This window comes from Gymnodraco acuticeps, unplaced genomic scaffold (genome assembly GCF_902827175.1).
Source record: "Gymnodraco acuticeps unplaced genomic scaffold, fGymAcu1.1, whole genome shotgun sequence".
NCBI lineage: Eukaryota > Metazoa > Chordata > Actinopteri > Perciformes > Bathydraconidae > Gymnodraco > Gymnodraco acuticeps.
The window spans coordinates 736,369-755,305 of NW_022990693.1; positions in this window are offsets into that span (position 1 = coordinate 736,369).

The window sequence follows — 18,937 nt, forward strand, 5'->3', positions numbered from 1 at the left end:
TCTTCCTACTGCAGCTGGGGCTCTCTGATTAGGGTGATTGCACCCAGCTTGCTAGAGGCTGCTAGCAAGGACTAGGACTGCTAGGACTGACTGCTAGGACTGCCTGCGATCTTTTACACCTGTTGACTATCCCTACTAATTGGTGACTTGTTTTCTGACTACTTGTAGTCTGTTTTTACTCTTGTATTTATTAAAGCCTTAGGCTCTGTTTGACTTTACACCTCCCACTCGATCTTCCTGTCTCTTTTGGAACACTGGGAGATCGCTACTTTGAGGCAAACCATAAACCCTATCACTCTTTCTGTTCTTCAGCAGGTAACAAGACGACCAGCTGCCGGACGTCTCTGTGCAGAATGGTGGCAGGGATCTTTTCACTTCTCTTAGAGGTTGGATTTAGTGTCTTCTGCTGGGCTCTTGTCACAGGGACAGGATAGCTTGGGAAAATCCTGATGTTGACATCTCTCACTATTCCTTTGCTATCCGGGTTGGTATTGATGACTCGGCCAAGCTTAAACTGTCCTCTTAGCACGTTCTGGTCACACAGCCAGACTATGTCCCCAACAGTGACATTTGTTCCTGATAAAGAGGTTTGGACCAGCTAGCTGGCTCCAGCTCCGCCAGAATTTGGCTACCTCTTCTTGCATTGCTCAGAGTCTCTTGTAGGGATAGCTTGAGAAGTTGAACGTCCTGAAGTCCCCGCTTTGAGATCCTCGGCCCAGGAGGAGTGTATTGGGGGTGACATAGCGGATAAAGTCTTCTCTGCTGTGTACTCTGGCGTCGATCGGGCGTTCATGCGCCAAGTTAGCCGCTATGCTAAGGGTTGTTTGAAACTCACTATAGCTGAGCCCAGCTCCCCCTCCAAGACTCTGGAGTGCCCTCTTCACAGTCTTTACAGCAGCTTCTGCGGCACCATTCCTGTGTGGCGAGTCAGCCGGATGGATTTTCCACATCCATTCCGTTCCATTTCCTGCAGCCGTTTCTTCCAGGGCAACTTTGTTCTGGCTGTCAAGGAACCTATACAACTCTTCTAAGATCGGCTTTGCTCCAATGAAGTTGGTTCCTGGGTCTGACCAGATTTTCTTTGGGTGCCCTCTGATTGGAGTAAATCTTTGATATGCCCTGAGGAACCCTTCAGTCGACACTGTGCTTACTAGCTCTGTGTGGATTGCTCTGCTGGCCATGCAACAGAAGACAACTCCCCAGACCTTCAGTGTTGTTCTTTTCTTGACGTCATCTTTCACATGATAGGGTCCAAAGAGATCTACTGTTGTAAACTGAAATGGACAGGCAGGCTCTGTTCTTTCTGTTGGCAAGTCTCCCATAATTTGTTGACATATCTTTGCTTTGGCTTTTCTGCAGTCTATGCAGCCGTCAACAACCTTTTGAGCAAGTTTTCTTCCTCGTATGATCCATGCCTTCATTCTCACTTTAAGCAAGGTTCCAGCCACACCATCATGTCCAGCATTGTGCGCCTCTTGAGTCAGCAACATTGATACCCAGGAATCATAAGGTAAAATGCGAACACCACATTTGTCTTCATTGAAACCTTGGAATCTGCCCCCACAAAGCAAAAGCCCAGAGATCTTGTCCCTGTATACTACGAGTCTGTCTGTGGTGGTGTTAGAGAATGACACACCTGCTTGGGCTGACAGTAAAATGTCTCGCAGGGCATCTTCTCGCTCCTTTACAGAGATGACTCCCGAAGAGGATACTGCCTCCCACTTTTCACTTTCCACAGATTTAATTAACTTTTTTGCTGCCTTCCAGATCCATGCAACTGTCTTAACCAATCGGCTCAGCACATTGAACTGCTTGACATTCACCAGGTTCTGGATAGCTGACCCTGCAGGTGGTCTCCTCTCTGTTTGGATCGGGTTCTGCTTTTGCGGTGGTTCCTGTTTCTCTGCCTTGGCCCTCGTTAGTGCAGCAACAAATGCCTTCTTTTGCAGCCTGTTGATGCCTTCTCTGGCAGTGTCAGCGAGGTCCCTTGCAGATTTGATTGGCCACTCTTTCGCTGGCAAGTTCAGAAACTTTGGCCCATTTTGCCACTATGAGTTCTCGTCCAGGTCTTGAGGGCTTGCTCCTCTGGTGATTATGTCAGCGATGTTGTATGAACCAGGAAACCACCACCAGTCAAGTACGTTTGAGTTGTTTGGTGTCTGGGCTCGGATTTCCTCCTGTAGAAGGTTTTGACCAAGTTGCATCTTTTTCTTTCTCCTGGAAAATTTTATTCCAACCATGACATGGAGTTTGTCCTCTACCACCATGTAGCTCAAACTAAGCGCCTTATTGTCTCCTCACACATTTGGTTTGGTAGAACCATAGTCTTTCTCTGATCCAATTCCAACTTGTTGCCGCATTTCTTCCTCCCACTTTGACCAGAGAACGCCCATGGCTTGAGCTCAAACCCTCCAGCCTTTAGGATCTGCTTCACATTTTCTGTGATGGTGTACAGCTGCTCACGATCGTTGTGTGAAGTGAGTATGTCATCGACGTAGCTGTCCTGATGAAGTACCTGCCGCTCCTTTTCAAGGTGGGTGAAAGGAGGCAGGTTAGCTGTCTCCCGCATGGCTAGTTGTGCGATGCACCCTGCAGGTTTATCTCCGATGTTTACCCTGGTGACTGCATATTCCTCCAGCTCTTGATCTTCGGAGTCTCTCCAAAGGAACCTATGTAGGTGCATCTCTCTGTCTTCCAACCACACTGAATTATACATTTTCCTCACATCACCCAGAGCAGCATAAACTCCACACCTAAATCTTCGGAGGACAGCACGGATAGGGTTGAGGACGTCTGGACCTTTCATCAGCAGGTCGTTCATGCTTATGCCCTTGAATCTCTGGCTGCTGTTCCACACAAGTCTTACTGGAGTTGTGACAGAGTGTGGGTTGGGAGCGATGAGGTGACTCACGTACCAGACAGGCCCGTCCCAGTTGCTGATCGTGTCCTTAGATAACTTGATTGCAGCCTTGCGATCGACCATTTCATGCACTTGTGTGGTGTAGGCCTCTTTCCAGTCCGGTGCTTTGGCTAGTTGTTTCTCCGTTCTGAGGAATGTGGCTTCGACTACCCGCTTATTGTTTGGCAATGAGATGGGATCCTCCACCCATGGATATTTGGCGTGCCAATGAGGTTCTTTGCTGTGTTCGTCACATGCTACATAAGAAAGGACGTCCTTTACGACCTCCAGTTCTCTTTCCTCAGCCAAAGACATCTCTTTTCCACCTGGCTGGCAGTTACCACAGCGACAACCTCCACATTTTGGCTCACAAGCTGCACCAATGCTGTCCCATTTCCACCACTCTAGGAAGTCCTGGTTGCTGGTTGAAGTCCATGACTCCAGAACCTGCCGACGACCTGTTCGTTTGGTGGGGGCTGTCTTACAATTACCTCCTTGTATTGGACAGCAGCTGCCCTCATTGACCTGGCAAAATGTGTCTTGGACATGTGAGCCGACACAGTAACATCCTCAAAGACATCAGGGTGAGTTCCTCCAACAGTCTTCCCCAGGTCCGTCCCATAGGACTAGGTCTCCAACAGCTCTGATTCTTTGAGGTGCTTGTTGACCTTCTCTGTGGCTTATCAGCAGACTTATTTCCCTGGGTCTTTTCAGTTCACAGAGTGGTATGTCTGGAAATAGTTTTTGCAGTTGCTCTGGAGTTACACTTCCCTGAACATCTGCTATGCTGTCCAGACCATAACAAACCAATTGATGTGATTTGAGGGTGCCCTTGGGAGTATTCACTCTGATTTTTAGAAGGTATCTTCGGGTCTCCACGAAAACCTTCATCCCTCCAATTCCATGGACGACAAGTGTGATTTATTCACTCCTTAGGTTCAGTTTCTCTGCAGCCTTGTGGGTTATATAGTTCGTGTCGGAGGCCAAATCAATTAAAGTCCCAACTTTTTGTACAGCATTGGCTGTGACTTCAAGAATCATCATCAGCAGCGGTGCTTCCTCTAATCCTTTCTCCTCTAGAAGTCCCAACTGGTCTTTTCTATTGCTGAGGGTTCTTGATGCAGTATTTGAGAACACGTCCAGACACTGCTTAGCCAATTCCGGAGGTAGCTTGTTGAGAAAGTCTTCTTGGTACCCTGTACATCTCCTGCTGTCTTTATTTCCCCCTGAACCAGGTCCGCTTTTATTCTGACTTTCTTGGCTTCTCCTGGCCTTGGTGTTGGGACATAGGTAGAAGTGATGGTCGGGAACATGCTTATTCCTGCAGTCTTGATTCTTACACAGAAAGCCAGGTCTGCAGTATGAGCTTCCATCATGGACCTCAAGACATCTCCTGCATGCTCCCAGTTTCCTCACTGCACTATTCTTCTCTGTTAGCTCCAGCGCTCTAAACTTTCTGCAGAAGTAGAGCTTTCTCCTGTGTTTCTCATCTCCACAGATTACACACCCTGCCTGGTCGTCGGTCATTTTGGTAGACTTGGTCCTGGCATGCCTTGGATCAGCCTTGGCCTCCATTCTGCATGGTTCCTCTTCCCTCAGTTGCTCGAGCTGCTCATATATGCTCTCTTGCTCTTTAAGGAAAGTCAGGAGACAGTCAAAGCGATTCTGTGTCGGACCAGAACGTTTTCTCTCAGTGGCATAGACAAGCCATTCTTTCTTGAGGGTATCTGGGAGTTTACTCTCAATGGATTTGGTTACTAGTGGATCTTTTATAGCTCCTGTGTCCCCAAGGTCACTCAAATCTTGAAGAGCTTTTTCCACAGTTTGGATCAATTCCACAATTTTACGTGGCTGATATCCTCTGACAGCTGGCATCTTCTGTAACTCCTCCACTATTTCGATGGCGATGGATGTGTGATTCCCATAGCGGTTCTCTAGGACACGGAAGATATCATCTGCAGTGTTGTAGCTAGTGAGGCGAAGATCTCTCGTCATTCTGTCTTCGAGACTGTCCAGCAGTTGGATCTTTTTCACCTCTCTTGATCCAGTAGGCTCACCTTGCCTCTGAAGTGCCTCCCAGTCCATCCTCCATCTGTGGAATTCACATCTGTTGCCACTGAACTTGGGAAGTGCTGTTGGCTTTAATTTAATGGCTGCCACAGGATATCTGGCTGAAGCAGCCATCTGAATTCCTTTAGTGTCCTCCTTCAATTTTGCCTGAATGAAGTCTGCCTTTCTGGAGAACAATCTTGGGAAATGGAGTTCAAACCCCCATAGCTGGTTTTGCAGGTCCTCCCACATTTCTGGAGGGATCCACTGCCTCCACCGTCTGTGCACTTATTTTGCAGTCCTCATAAGCTCTTTCAGATGGTTGAGTGTGAAGTCATAGGCCTCCAGATTACCACCAGGCTCTGCCGCAACAGCACGTTCACCTTCAGCCTCCGCCGCATGAAGCGCTACTGACAATTCATGTTCTCCAAAGTTAGTCCACAGAGCTTGAATAAGTCTCTTCAACTCCTCAAGCTTCCGCGTACTCTCCTCTGCAGTTTCTTGTAAGTCGTCTTTTTGCTGACTCGTTAACTCAGCTTCTTCAGCTGTGTCCAGCTCTGCGATGAACCCCGTTTCCAAGTCGTCATTTGCTTCCATGACTTTTTCAACTTCTTTAGTGAATTTCTTGAAACTGTCTCTGAGTTCTTCTTCAGACATGTCCTTATAAGTCCTGGTTATGGTGTTGGCCAGTCGAGAGGCTAACCGCTTTGCCGTCGTCCTCTCCACCTTTAGTTGCTCCACAGCCTTTCCTCTCGCTTGATCCGCCATGATTTCCCCTCTTTTGGGCATTCTGCCCTTTGCCTGGGGAGTGGTGTGATTCAAGAACGAGGAACCTAGGATGATCAGGTCTCAGGTGTCTGCTTGAGTTGTTGTTCAGCATCTCAGGAGTTCTTCCAGTTCCTGGTCTCCCGGTTTTTCACTCTAAAGTTCCGCTGGTTTTTTGCAGACTCCCCACTTGAAAGGGACTCGAGGCATCTACTGGACGTTAATAACAGGATTCCACTCCGCAGCTTTTCTTTTAGACTTTTTATTTAGTAGATTATGCAGCAGCTTTAATCAGCAGCTTTATTCAGGTGAACAACCTTTGAAACAAGAAAGGTGCATTTTAGTGATCAAAACAAACAAAACATGTAAATAAACCTCACTATCAAATGCTTCTAACAAACAAAATGAACATGAATTAATAACTTTCTCCCCTTTTTTAGCAGGACTCTTCAGTCAAAACAACAGGATTCTAAGTAAATCAAAAATTAAACTTTCCAAATATAAATCCCTCTCTCTCCCACCTATCCCTCCGAAGATAACCAACAGAGCGTCCAAGCACAGAATGCCCCCCACAACCAGCGCACCACACTGAAACCTACTCTCTGAGCAATGCTGCGCAGAGTTTTGACAAGACACGTGACACACACGCAAACAATCCAAACAGAACATAACATCAGCGGCTCTGCGGAGCTCTTACACAACATTTGTATCTGCTCTTACCGGCTGCCTGTCCTGACTTAGTAGAAAAATGCCTCCCGTCTGCATGCTTCCGTCTCCCTGGATCGCACACAGCAACTATTTAAATACCTTCTTCCTACTGCAGCTGGGGCTCTCTGATTAGGGTGATTGCACCCAGCTTGCTAGAGGAGGCAGGACTGCCTGCGATCGTTTGCACCTGTTGACTATCCCTACTAATTGGTGACTTGTTTTCTGACTACTTTTAGTCTGTTTTTACTCTTGTATTTATTAAAGACTTAGGCTCTGTTTGACTTTACAACAAGAGATGTGGAGAAGAAAGAGTAGAGACACTCCAGGAGATCAACGCAGGTATGTGAGTTTTGTACACCAGTTTGTATAAGTTTAATGTTTCACATTGCTTGTGAAAAATATACTACCACTATACGATCACTGATTTTTTGTTGTTGACTGGACACTTATTTTGTAAAAGAGATAGCATGTGAGGATCTCTAAAGCAATGCAGCTCACGTGTCCTTTGTATATGCTGTCCATTGAAATGCAGGAAAGTAATCACCAGCTCTGAGTGATCTGTTGCCGAGGGGACAGTACACCGGAGTTACATAAGCAGAGATGAAGTGCTATTTTGGGGTGAAGTCACGTCCTCTGGGGTCCCCCAGGAAGATTGTTTTTAAATATTGAAGTTAAAAGCATCAATCTTGTGCACTTTGAGAACAACATTAAGAGATATGGATACATCTCTCAACACCCATATGTGGCCCGCTCTATCGAAATCAGTCGGAAGTCGCAACGGCTCATTTAAAAATAAACGTGGATTTGCGTAAAAAACTATTTTTTCGGGGTTCGGGTGTTTTGTTTGATTTTAAATAAACAAAGTCTTGGCTTTCAGAATATGAAACTTTTATTTCCAAAATCACACGATAAATACATTTTTGAAGCTTGTAAAGGGAAGATGACAGCTCTCACTCGCAATCTGCTCTTCCGCAGCGCCGCTCCCCCTCCCTCCGGCTGACATTATGAATGTAAGCGTAGAGTAATCATAAATAACACGGCAGGGTCCGTTACAGTTTGTTTTCATCTGATTTCAATTAAACAAAGTCTTGGCTTTCAGAATATTAAACTTGTTTCGGCAAATTCAGATGATAAATACAACTTTGAAGCTTGTAACGGCATAATTACAAGTGGAGAACGGAGTAATTTAACGTCACAGCAGGCATAACAACAGCCGGTGTTTCTCGTGAGGGTTTTCCCCGGGAAACAAACGCAATACACACAAACTCAAAATTACACAAACACACACACACACACACACACACACACACACACACACACACACACACACACACACACACACACACACACACACACACACACACACACTCGCGAGCTTTCCCCAGACCAGTAATCCTCTAGGGGGGTCCGGGGGCATGCTCCCCTGGGATGATCCTTTTTTTAAATATTGAAGTTAAATGCATCAACCTGGTGCACTTTGAGAGCAAAATGAATTTATGGATACATCTCTCTTCTTTTTCTTTATGGATATTTTACAAAACACTCCCCTTTTAAACTGTATTCTTGTTTTACTGTCTTAATAGTATTTCATAACTGTTTTTCATGTATTCTCATAAATGGTGACCAAACCGTTTGAGACCCACTGAGATAACTAGACCAAAGTGAACTATAAACACTCAGAGAGTCCCTTACCTCACTGAGCTGTAGTTATCTCTCTCCGTCTGACAGAAGAGAGCTCTCCCTCTCCTTGTTTTAGAAACAGCTTTTAATATCCGTTAGCGAAGCTAGCTAACCAGATGCTAACAACAACAATGCAAATAGTGAGTTTGGTAGAAATATACTGTATAATAGTAACGTTATTGAAGATGATGCCATATTTATTGAAGATTATAAATATTCCCCAAAATTATTCAAAAGCATATTCTTCCAAACTCCTTGCTGTAGTATGACACACAGGAGACTATTGATGTGTGTGGTGACGAGTGTGGTAGTAATATACTGTATGATAGTGATTGAATATTATTGTTTTTACTTTTTTCGGAGTTGCACTTTGCAGACGGTCCCTGAGCACTCGTTTCTTCTCCGGCTGCGGATAGAGACCAATGTAATGTGTCCGGAGGACGGCGCGTATTTGGCTTTTTTTGATCAAAATGCGATTGTAGTTCGTTGTCAACCTTACCACGGTACTTATGAGACGTCATTTGTGTCTGAATAATATTTTCATGAGTTATTGATCCGTGAAATCAGAATCTCCACATTTCTGTGTTCTGTAAGGTAGCTTCTACCTTCATGTCGAACAGTAAGTCAACATTTCCCAGAGAGCTTTCTTTGAAATCACCAGGTAACGCTAAAAAACACAACATTTAGATTGTATGACAAAGTGTTTATTTAATATATCTGGCAAACTATAGCTACTTGCTAACGGTTTAGCTTACCCGCGCGATTCAAAGTAACATCAATGTAGCTATAATTTATGCTTTGCTTACATGTTCGCAGGGCCGCCCCTGGCCAACTTGGGGCCCCAAGCGACATTGTGAGATGAGCCCCCCCCAACTGACAGGAGTGAAAACAATTTTTTTGGAAACAAAGTAGGCTACTTTGCAAATATTATTCCTGTTTATTATTATTATCAACAAAGTTACTTTTTTATACAGTGAGGTAAATGTGCATGTATGTCGTTCAGTATGCGTTTACAGGTGAATACGTCTGCATTTCCTGCCAAATACTAGCCTCAAAAAGATTAAAATATAATTAAGGCAAATAAACTACTTCTACTAATAATCATAATCATAATCAATTCAATAATATAAATACTATATTATTTTATTATAATATAGTTGTAATATAGTCAAGACAAAACATGCTTATGACATGCTCAAAAACTGATATTTCTTAAATCTGTAGTCAAATGTAGTTCATCATCAATCAATCAATGTTTATTTATAAAGCCCAATATCACAAATGTTACATTTGTCTCAGTGGTCTTCACAGTGTGTACAGAATATCAGTATGACAATACGACACCCTCTGTCCTTAGACCCTCACATCGTACAAGGAAAAACTTCCGGAGAAAACCCACAGTTTAAAGGGAAAAATGGGAGAAACCTCAGGGAGAGCAACAGAGGAGGGATCCCTCTCCCAGGACGGACAGACGTGCAATAGATGCCGTGTGTAAATTGAAAAGATAATATATTTGCAACATAGGTCGTCCAAATGTTTGGAAATGCATGTCTATAATAGGAAGATGAATCCACAAGGATATCCATCCAGGACCTATGATCCAGGACCACAGCCACGACTCGCGATCCAGGGCTCGCGATCCAGGACACAGAACCGCAGGATCATCCATGACTCCGGATCCCGGCGTATATAGACACCAAAAAGAAAGAAATGTGGGGAAGCTGGGTTAATCGGAACATGAGAGTACACAGATATAGACAGAGAGAAGGAAGAAGTAAGATGTCCCCCGACAATCTAAGCCTATATCAGCAAAACTAGGGGCTGAATCTAATCAGCCCTAACTATAAGCTTTATCAAAAAGGAAGGTCTTAAGCGCACTCTTAAAAACGGATAGGGTGTCTGCCGCCCGAACACAAACTAGAAGCTAATTCCACAAATGTGGAGCTTGATAAGAAAAGGCTCTGGCTCCCATTGTACTTTTAGAGATTCTAGGAACAACCAACAACCCTGCATTCTTGGAATGCAATGCCCTAGCAGGACAGTAGGGTATAATGAGTTCTTTAAGGTAAGATGGCGCCTGCCCATTAAGGGCTTTGTAGGCGAGAAGAATAATTTTAAATTCTATCCTGTGTTCTATAGGGAGCCAGTGTAAGGCAGCCAGCACAGGAGTAATATGGTCCCTTTTCCTAACTCTGGTTAGAACACGAGCAGCAGCATTTTGAATCAGCTGAAGCGACTTGACTGACTTCTTGGTACACCCTGATGATAAGGAGTTACAATAATCCAGCCTTGAAGTAACAAATGCATGGACTAGTTTCTCTGCATCGTTTTGAGGCAAGATATGCCTGATTTTTGCAATGTTACGTAGATGGAAGTAGGCGGTCCTTGAAATTGATTTTATGTGGGCGTTAAAGGGTAAATCCTGATCAAATATAACACCAAGATTCCTTACAGTCTCACTGGAGGCCAAATTAATGCCATCCATAGTTAGTATATCTTTAGATAATTTGTTTCGTAGATTCTTCGGGCCAAGTACAATAACTTCAGTTTTGGTCGTGTTTAACATCAAAAAATGTAAGGTCATCAACGTTTTTAAGTCCTTGAGGCAGTCTTGAATTTTATTTAGATGGTTAATTTCATCAGGCTTGATTGATAAATATAGTTGAGTATCATCCGCATAACAATGAAAGTTTACAGAATGATTCCTTATAATATTGCCTAACGGAAGCATATATAATGTGAACAAAATAGGTCCGAGCACTGAGCCCTGTGGCACTCCATGGCTAACTTTGGTTTGCGTGGAAGATTCATCATTGACACGTACAAACTGAGAGCGTCCAGATAGATAGGACCTAAACCAGCCTAAAGCAGTTCCCTGTATGCCAACTAAGTGCTCTAATCTTTGCAATAGGATATCATGGTCGATAGTATCAAATGCAGCACTGAGATCGAGCAAAACAAGAATAGAGACATGTCCCTTGTCTGAGGCTATTAGAATGTCATTTTTGACTTTAACTAGAGTTGTCTCTGTGCTATGATGTGTTCTAAAGCCAGGCTGAAAATCTTCAAATAAATCATTGTTTTTTAAGTAATCACACAGCTGTTTTGCGACCGCTTTCTCAAGAATTTTTGAGAGGAACGGAAGATTAGAAATAGGTCTATAGTTGGCTAAAACCTCTGGATCGAGGTTGTGCTTTTTAAGAAGCGGTTTTATCACTGCTACTTTGAATGATTGTGGAACATAGCCTGATAATAAAGACATATTCATAATATTTAATAAAGAAGTGCTAATTAATGGAAAAACTTCCTTCAACAGCTTAGTTGGAATTGGGTCTAACATGCACGTTGATGGTTTAGAAGAGAGAATCATTGAATTTAATTGTTCAAGGTTAATGGCTGAAAAGCATTCTAGTGTAATATTAGAACTTACGTTTCCGGGAGCTGTTGATAACACTATACTGGTCAAAGGCAAGAGGTCATTCATTTTTATTTTTATAAGAGTAACAATTTTATCGTTAAAAAAGCACATAAAATCATTACTGCTGAGTGCTATGGGAATATAAGGCTCAATCGAGCTGTGGCTCTCTGTCAGCCTGGCTACAGTGCTGAAAAGAAATCTTGCATTATTCTTATTCTCATCTATTAATGAAGAGTAGGGAACATTTCCGCAGTCCTCTAAGTAAAGCACGGTTAATGTATTATATTATTGAGGGAGAATTTGTCCGGGGCTAAAGAAAAAACATCCGGGGCGCCTACCCCAGGCGACGCCCATGGGCAGGAGTATCAGTTAACATGGCAGCGGCTAGCGTTACTCCAAAAATAGTCAAGTTTGGATTCAAGGATTATGTTGTATTATGTGACGCTAATAAGAAAAGAACAGCGGTATTGTTGGAGCAATGAGTGGTCTGAAACCCACCTCGGCTCCGCGTGTCCTTTGATGAGCTAGTCAAATTATAAAATAAGGAATTCAAAGCACCAGGGTTAAACAATAATCTGTTTTAATGGTAAAAGAACAACAATACACTTTGAAGGGGTACGCCTGCTGTGTTCCCAGTGCTGGGAGATCTTACTATCTTGGCAGCAGGAGTAAAAGAGACCGGACACAAAGACACAACAGGGCTACATGCAATCCCAACGGGATAGGAAGAGTAGCTTTTGTCGAGAGCAAAAGCTAATGGGGATCCTTAATAAACATAAACATAAACGGGAGGAGCCGTGTCGGGTGCTCCCCCCACAGCGGCCATCCATTGGGAGATACAAAAACGATGGGCTGTCGTAGCGAATCAGCGCGAGCCAGCCGAGGTGACCCGGAAACAAGAGTCTCTTCAGTTTGAGGCAAAACAAACACATCTGGTGTTCGTTGTCTCGCATTCTTGCAGCCTGCACACACACACACATTTTCTGCATAGACTTCCCTCTCTCCGGCCCCCTCCCCCATCAGTTCAATACACACCGCTCCACACACCCTTGGCATTTTTAAGATATGTCTAAGATATAGTTGTTTATAGTTGGCTAATACAAGTAATAAGTTACTTTAATATCAATAATAACGAAGAAAACATTCCTACTGCAATGCGAGAAATTGTAAAACTTTACAGAAAACATATATATAGGACTCTTTGACAGAACTAGTGTTAATTTCGTTGACTAAAACTATGACGAAATATGTTAGTTTTCTTTGACTAAAATAAGACTAAAATGCTCAGACTTTTAGTTGACTAAATCTTGACTAAAATGTTTACTGTTTTAGTCGACTAAAATAAGACTAAAATGCTCGGACTTTTAGTCGACTAAAACTTGACTAAATAAAAACAGGATGAAGGTGACTAAATATGACTAAAACTAAAAAGAAAATTTAACACAGGACTAAAACTAAATAAAAAAATAGCTGACGAAATTAACACTAGACAGAACGCACACTCATTTCCCTAAGCATGTTTAACGCACACTCATTTTACTCTGCTGCCTTCCAGATGTTTGCCACGCGGTGTCCAAATAAGGATATCTCATCTCTCACATCTCCACATAGAAATACAAAGGTTTCACTTCTCATATTTCCAGCTTCTTGTTACACAGACTGCGGGGGTTGCTGGGTGTGTCTACAGAAGGTCCAGTTGTGATGGCCACGGTTCGCCACTGCCTGATACTGACGGGCTGTCAGGAGAGGGAGAGAGAGAGAGGAAAAGAGATGCCTCGTTTATTTCCCCTGTGTTATTATCAGAAGTTACTGTACACTTTTGAATAATGTAGTTCATCTACTTTTAGTAGTTTGTTTAAATGTTTTAATTATGTTGTTTTTGTTTGTAGAAGTGCATCATTCTTTGATTTATTGTAAAATGAATCTGAACTTTTTGATCTGTTATGATGATAAACTGAAGCCATTTCAAAATTAACCCAATTAAGTGAGTTTTACTTAGTTTATAAGGAAATTATGAAGAGGAGCAAATGAAATTATTTGAAAATGATATCTATGTAGGTGCTGACGCTGTTGGCGGTTCTAGTATTAACAGAAATTTAAATTAAATATGTGTAATGGCAAATGCCATATATGATTTTCTTACCTGGAATTCTGCCTTTTTGAACAGACTTTTTGAGTTCTAGCTATATTGTCTGCAGTTGTAGGGTTAATATGAAGCTAATATGATTGTCATCGGTCTTTAGAATTAGATTTCAAATGATTAACTTTGTATGTAATGAAGATCATGGTGTGGGTTGAATCAATTTTCATAATCACTGTCTTTTAACTGATTTAAATGCGGAAACTGGGGTTATTCATCAGAATGTTGTATGACTTGACTTGACTTGCTTGACCTGAGCAATGACTTGACTTGACTTGCTTGACTCTCACCACAGTGACTTGGGACTTGCTTGATACTTGTAGGTCAAGACTTGAGACTTGCTCATGACTTGCACATGTAGGACTTACTCCCACCTCTGATAATAGGGGACTATTCCACGTTGACTATCTGAGGACTCTCCCACTTTGATGGAAGTCAATCCATTAAATATCCATCTATTTTTTAAAGTATATTGTCAAGAGATTACCATCCGGAGATTTCCTTCCAATTAATCATTCCTGCATTCGGAGACACAAATTAAGTTTAGTGGACATTTAGTGCGAGTGATTGACTTGTGATAAAGATCTTTTTTAGTTATTTCTTAAATTGTAAGGAATTACGTGTTGTCTGTCATAGGGCCTGGAAATCTCAAAGATCTTGTATTATTATTAGGGCTGTCAAGTTAACGCGTTAATAACGCCACTAATTATTTTAACGCGATTAACGCATGTGTATTTTTTGTCCTCGGCCGCCCCGTAGTTTCAGAGCGCATCGAGTTTAAAATACCATCTACAAGCTGATGCTGACAGCCCCGCTCCTGCCGTCCACTTGCGGCAGACCACACTTCCACGCTCACCGGCAGGCACCGACTGGCCATCGGGAGGACCGGGAGGGTGTGTGTATGTGTGGCGCGAGCGAGAGAGAGACCTTCGTGTATTGTTGTTGTTAGCGCAGCTAGCTAGCATCAGATGCTAACGGATATAAGGAGCTGTTTAAATGAAAACAGAGGAGCGACAACTGCGCCGAGCACTTGACTTTATGCAGGTAGCCAGACAGTGGGACATTGTACGAAAAGTCAGCACACTCAGCACGGATAGTGCGCGCAACATGATTGCAGCGTCCAGGCAGCTCCCGTTCGAGCATATGCCTTGAGTTGCACATAGCTCCAACGATCCATCACAGTGTATCTCTCTCCACACACACACACACACACGATAATAAACAAACATTTGCATAAAGCATATTTGTCCACTCATATGTCGATAAGAGTATTAAAAACTTGAAAAATATCCCTCTAAGGAACATTTAGAACAGATAAAAAATTTGAGATTAATCGCGATTAAAATATTTTAATCGACAGACAGCCATAATTATTATATTAAAGGTCCCATGTCATGGCCATTTCTACTGATCATAATTCCATTGTTGAGGTCTACTAGAATAGATTTATATTGTGCAAGTTTCCAAACTCACATTGGTTTCTCAAACAGCATCTCTGTATAGTATTTGTATTCACTCTCTGTCCTAAACGGCTTGTTGGAGCTCCTGGACTCAGGATTAATTTGCGTATTTGGGATATTTTTATGACCTCTGGCTTCCTCTGAGGTATCCAGGAGCCTCACCTGCAGGTATCGTACCGAGCTGTTTTTAATCACCGTGTAGCAGCCTGTGGACACTTAGCAGGGCGGTCTCTCCACCTGTCTCTGAGACCCCCAGAACATTACGGAACCCTGTCGGGAGACATTAGACTTTCCGTGATGTATGGCAGTCAGCTGGACAGCAGCGAAACCCCAGCAGACGTCCTGCCTGCCTCAGGCTGCTTCATATCACAGAAAATGAAAGCACACGAGTCAGTTCTTTCCCTCATGATTTCTTGTGTCTTGTGTGTGGTCATTTTTATGTTTGTCCATCTGCCATGTCATTTGAAGGTACATCTGCGTATAGGCAACCCCACCTTTCAGACATGAAGTTTCAACGTGGATGGAAAAAGAGAAGTGGATACTGCATTGAAGGGGGGGCCTCGCTCATTCAAGTTGCCAAAATGGCCTGACTGTAGGTCAAAAGAAACACCCAGAATGTCCTTAAGCCCCGCCTGCTCTGTCAAGGTGACGTTATGTTCAGTAAAAAAAAATAGAGAGGGAAAATAACTCTGTATTATACTGTATACCCTAATGATTTATAAAAAGTTGTATATGGGTGGTTGATTTACCTGACAACAAATTATACAGTCAATTAAAGACATGTTTTTCCATATGGAAGTCACTAGGTAAAAGTATTTTGGGGTCCAGTGAGGTCACATGACTAACACAAAAGCTGAACCCCCATTGTTTGGCCACAACAAACATTTGCTTAATTGCTTGGCCCACATATTGGGGGCTTGAACCCAGAAATCATATGATAATGTTAATGTCAGCAGCCAAAGTTCATATGCCATCAAAACTCCTCTTGCAGTTTCCCCCCCCTAACACATAAAATATATTTTCTTTCCAAAGCAAGAGAGTTATGACATTAGTAGCAGACATTTACAGAAGGAATTGACCATTTTTAATCAAAATAGTTGTCCTGAATATTTGCAAGTAAAACTTATTTCCTTTTCATAGGAAGATCTCACAAAGTTGAGCACCGACAAAGATTCTGCTGAGAGAACAACACTTCATAGTCTTTCCTTCCTTCTTGTCCCGACAATGGAAGACAACAGAAGATAGAGAATAGACGTCAGGACAAAGTGGTATACAAGACACATTTGATGGTTTGATGACCTTGATGTAACCCTGACCCTCTGCATTCTCCAGCTTTGCTTTTAAGTTATTATGCTCCTGAGTCATTTAATAACTGAATGATAATCTGCTCAGTCTAAGTGCTTGGAAATAAAGAGGATGAAATGCAGCTTTCTCTATTCATCTGGGCCAGACAGACAATTTAGGAGTTTTTATCGAAATTGCAATTTCAAATGTGAAATATTCATTGCTCTAGTTTGAGAAATAGTCAATACTAAAAGAGTGAGTAGAAATCCAGTTTAAGGGGTTATTTTTATATTTTAAAATGCGGAATACCAACTGTGTACCAAACCAAAGACGCTCTATAAGAAGATGCTGCCCAACAGTATATGAAATAGTAAACACTTCCTGTCTCCAAGCAGCACAGTCTAATGTATTTACTAGAAACCTAGAAGTTAGCATTGCAAAGGCTTCCTTGATAAAAAGTGATGGGATTATCCATTGGATTTTGGAATATTGCAGGAAATATGATCTGTGGCAAAGAAACATTTACGTTTTTTGACAGCAGGATAATCTCCACATATTGACACCAATTTAAAAAATAGCATAAATGCAATTGTTCGTGGTGTTGACATTCAGTAGTCTCATTTAGTCAATTGCAACTGCTGTTTTTAAGCCACATAGAGGCTTACGACTTTCACCAGTGGGGTAATACTGACTTATTTTTATGAAATAAAAAAATATGAAAATCTTTTTTCAGGCATCTAACCACACACGTTCAAATAAACATATATATTATAATCGGTCATAATCTGTGTTTACACTCACTAATACTTGCCTCTTGTTTAATAAAAACAAAAACTGACTCTCAGTGCTGTGTCTCTTTTAAAAACCGACTCTGACCAAAATGGTTCTTTAGTTGAAAAACACATCCTAGATTCAAAATTATTGAAGGAAAACAATCTGCAGACTATGGAATAAGTGTGATCCTCTGTATCACACAGGTTGGGAATAACCAGGGCCGCAACTGGCTAACTTGTGGCCCCACACAAAGTTATGTGATGAGGCCCTCTGTGTCGCGAGCGTTCTCGGGGGACGGGGAGGGTGCTAGTGGAGCACGTGCCGGAGCCTCGAAACTGTGGCGCGCTTACAGTAATTGCGCCGCATAAGCGCATAACGGTGTGCACCACATTTGCGCTTCGGATAAGGCCCCCTCCGCAAGATGAGGCCCCACGCAGTCTGCATGATCTGCGTGTAGGGAGGGGCGGCCCTGGGAATAACCATTCTCATGTTCTCAAACTAATTGTTGGTTAGCTTAGCTTAGTTTAGATTTGAGACTGGAAACAAGCAGCAAACAGTTAGTTGGACACTCCATTAAAAAAACAAATTTAACAAACATCCATTTTACAAGACCACTACAGCTCACTGATTAACTGTCACAGCTGATAAAGGGAAAGGACCCAGGTGAAGATAATGCAGGCTGATTGTAGAATACATGATTTAAAAGGGAAAGGCAGACTTAAAGGTGACAGGAAAAAACAATCAGGAATAGACCAAAATACAAATGACTGAAGTGCAAGGACTGTGTGGAAAGGGGCCGGTTTTAAACTGCAGGGTTGACAAGGGAAATAGTAGGTGAATATATGGGTCTGTACAAAACCAGAAGCATATGGATAAAACACTGTGGTTTTACAGGAGGTTATGCGCCAGATTATTCCTTTGTCTGGCAAAAAAAAACTGTAAATGGGCGTCTACCAATCAGAGGGTCAGTAGTTCAATCTCCAGCCCCTGCAGTCAACATGTTGAAGTGTCCTTGGGCAAGATACTCAGATTGGATTAGATTAGATTTATTGTCATTGCATAAAGTACAAGTACTGAGAAAATAAGTAGTAAAATGCAGTGTAATGTATAGTTTAAGTACAAATGACAAACATATATGAAATGAAAAAGTATTAGTATAGTAACGTTGTATTCTGTGGCAGATGTTGTACATCTTTGACTCAATTTACACAATAGCTAAGATGTACATTCATCACTCAACTATACTGAGAAAAAATTAAAGGTTTATTTTAATTAAATGTATTATGTCACAGATTTCACATAACTGTATAAGGTTAGTACAATTATCAATAATATTCAGTTTAAATATTAGGGTCAACTTAATATTATTAGTTTCCATTAAACTAATACACTTATGTGAAAATTGTTCAAATAATACATTTAATTTAAGTCAGTGGTTCTGTTTTTTCAGTGTTGTTACGTGATGAATTATTAGCTAGTGAATTTGTTGTTCAGGTTCAACATTTTACACCCCGTTGAAGCCAACACTGTGTTTTTGGTTGTAAGCCCTTGGTGTGAACGTTGTCCTGTGACTGCTTACAGCCCACTCCTTTAATCTCAAGGCTTCCACTGCCTCCTTTTGCTCTGTTTTGGGCCCCTGCCTGTGGAAAGTGCCCGTGAAAAGTCCTGGAACCTCGACAGCTGGCTGGATGAAATCATGTCAGCTCGGATGGAGCCACTTGTTGTCAAGGTCAGGGATGGAGGGAATGGACTTTGCTCCA